Raw genomic sequence first — 3,051 nt, 5'->3', positions numbered from 1 at the left:
AGCTGTGAGCAGCCTTGAAAAGCAGGGAAGTCTGATGGCATCCTATGAAAATGCCCAGTGGATTCTCATTCTCACCCAAAATAAAAGCGGTTTAGGATATTCTCACCGAGTTCAGGCAACCTGGCACACAGCAAATTTATTTGGGAGGACCCTGGGACGCCTCAAGGAGAGGTGTCATTTTCCAGTTGCTGAAGGGAGCATAACTAGGGACTATGCAGACTTATTTAAACGCTGTGGACAGAGATAAGCAATTGTGAGTGAAAGAAAAGTCACAAGGGTGGCTGCCCCAAGCCCCAGCTAGGACAGGTGTTAACACAGCTGACATCCCTCTGGGGTAATTCCTGGCTCAGAGGCCAGAGGTGATTTCTCCAGTTACTGGTCCTACAGACACAAAGAAAGTCTCCTTTCTCTGTCTCTACTCCACCTCCAACTCCTACTGGAAGTGGCAGGGGTGGGGATGGGGGACCGCACTGGCTCCTCACACTACTGGCCTCAGCACCATCCAATATGACAGGCTCAGCCGGCGGCTTCCTCTCCCAGCCGCTGTCCAGTCTGCAACTGCACGGCCGAGCACTGCGGAACCCCCAGGGGGCGCAAGTCACAGCACTGGCACGGATGTGTCCGGTTTACTTAAAAGAAAATTCATGGCACTTGAAATCAGTGTCTTGAAAGATGGGTGACTTTAACTAATTCCCGTAAAGATAGCTTTTAGGCTAGCAGTGGCCTTGATCCAACTAATCCATCATCTCTGGGTGACCCATTCTTAGTATAGGGCCCAATTTCCTCCATCGATCGGTGTATTTCTAAACCCTATCAGCCTTCCCTGATCTCTAGTCCATAATGCTCTTCATAGGCTACCTGCAAGAATGAAATGCCCCTCATCTCAAGTAATATATGGCCCCTGAATTAGGTAATCTCAGTGTCAAATGAGGTCTTGTAGGAACCTTCAGTTATTGTATAAACCTAAATAACGGGAGGGGTCAGCAGACTTTTTCTTGTCACATATTTTAGGCTTTGTAGGCATACAGTGTCTGTTGCAACTTCTCTATTCTGTCTTGCAGTGCAAACGCAGCCATAGATGATACATAAAGAATGAGCATCGCTGGGTTCCAATAACAGTGTATTTATGCACACTTACATTTCATATGCTCTTGATTTGTTTCTACCATTTAAAGATATAAAAACTATCGTTAGCTTACAGGCCATATGAAACAGGGAGCAGGCTGGATTGGGTGCTTGGGTACTTTGCTCTGTTAGAGATGATTTATAAGATTGCCTCTGTCGACTGGAAAGCGGTATCAATTAGGTGTTCTGTCACCAAAAAGGAATTATTGGTGGCGGGAGGGGGGATAAAGGATTGCACTCCAGCCATGCAGCTATGGTCACGTGCACACACTGAATTGTGTGCCAAGACGGAGAGGTATTTATAGAGGGAGAAAAAAGAAGTTAAGGAGAGGGGTAGTTACAACCGCAGAACTCTACTGCAAATGTAGTTCTTCCTCTGGAGTGCTCCCCATAACGCAGAGTGCGAGAACTCCTCCCATCAGCTCTAGCTCCTCCCAAAGACCCTCCCGACTGGTTATGTCTGTTTAAAGTCCCTGTGAACCGTTATCACTTCCAACTGAAACATATCATGATTACATACTTAGCTTGATGAGTCCCAAATTAGTATAAGTATTAATTCCATTGATTGGGCATTTATTTTACAAAGTAAAACTGGGTGTTTCTTTTTAGGAAATACTATAAGAAAGGAGTATCTTACCCCCCAAATTCCTATCCTTTCCCCTTGGATAACAGATCAGCTCCACACCGGCTTGGGGTGTTTGCTGAGTCGGGATGTTGGCGAGGGCCTGCAGGGGGCAGCGTGTGTGGAGTCTTGTGACTCTAGTTTGGTGTAGCGTCAGGCCCTCCCCTCTGAGGCAATAACCATGGAGATCCTGGCACCTGGACATAGCGCTGGCCCTGGCCTTAGGCTCCGAGTCTGTCACTAACTTGAGCTGTTGCCTGCAACTAAGGGTCTCTCTAGGCTTGAACCACAGCGACCTCCTGCCTCAGGACACTGGTTCAGTTCTGTCCTGAACCCAGTTCAGCCTTATCAGATTCTGGTTCTCCCTATCAGAATCTATAACTCCCTTTTACACAGGGTGGCACACGTGAGCCTCCTGCCAACACAACTTCTTACTTCTAACAGACTTGATCTGCCCCACTTTCTGCCAGGCTTAAACTCGTAACTGTTCTCTGCCTGCTGCAAGCATGTCCTCCCCCCACCGAGCTTCCTCCCATGACCCAGCAGAGGAAGCTCTTCTGCCTTCAACTTCCTAAATGATCCAGGTAGGTCCTTACAACTTCCAGCGACTAACTCTTCTCTAAACCAGTCCCAACTCAAGGTGCACCTAGTAGATAAGTAGATGCTTTGAAAAAAAACTTGCTGGGTGCAGGTTGTGGGTGGGCGTCCTTTTATCTCGTCATCATGGACGGCAGGGTACACAGTGCTTGCTCAGGAAGTCGGTTCAAGAGCCAATTCCTCACCAGCAGCACAGGGCCCCATCTGAGATAGAGACAGCAATAGAGAGAGAGAGAGAGATGGGGAGAGATGGAAAGATGGAGAGATGGAGAAAGGTGGCGGTTCCATCGACTAGTGCTAGAAGCTTTGCGTACTTACAGTGAGCATCTCTTCTTCCCATTGTCAAGGTCAGGGGGCCAGTAGGGGCTTCTTTTTAAAGCAGACCTTACAGCGACTGTGTCACTTTGTGTGTGTATGTTGGGGAAGGGGCGTGAAGCTACACATCTACTTCCTAAATGCTAAGAGTCATATAAATGGGTTTTAATCCATGTCCTTTGGACAAAAGAGTCCATCGATACTTGCATAATCCGAAGACTTGCATGCCCAGTGAACATCGCTGTCATCCACTAGCTAATTAAGTCTCTTTACTGCCTACAGGCGTCTGCCTTGGTCAACACATGTGACTCATGACCTTAAATGAAAAGCTAATACGGCTTCTGAAATCCCCTTTATACCTCTTCAGGGAATCAAGTGACACCTGCAGAAAG

The sequence above is a fragment of the Pteropus alecto genome, unplaced genomic scaffold (assembly GCF_000325575.1).
Source record: "Pteropus alecto unplaced genomic scaffold, ASM32557v1 scaffold3, whole genome shotgun sequence".
Taxonomy (NCBI): Eukaryota; Metazoa; Chordata; class Mammalia; order Chiroptera; family Pteropodidae; genus Pteropus; species Pteropus alecto.
This window is presented reverse-complemented; position numbering follows the sequence as displayed.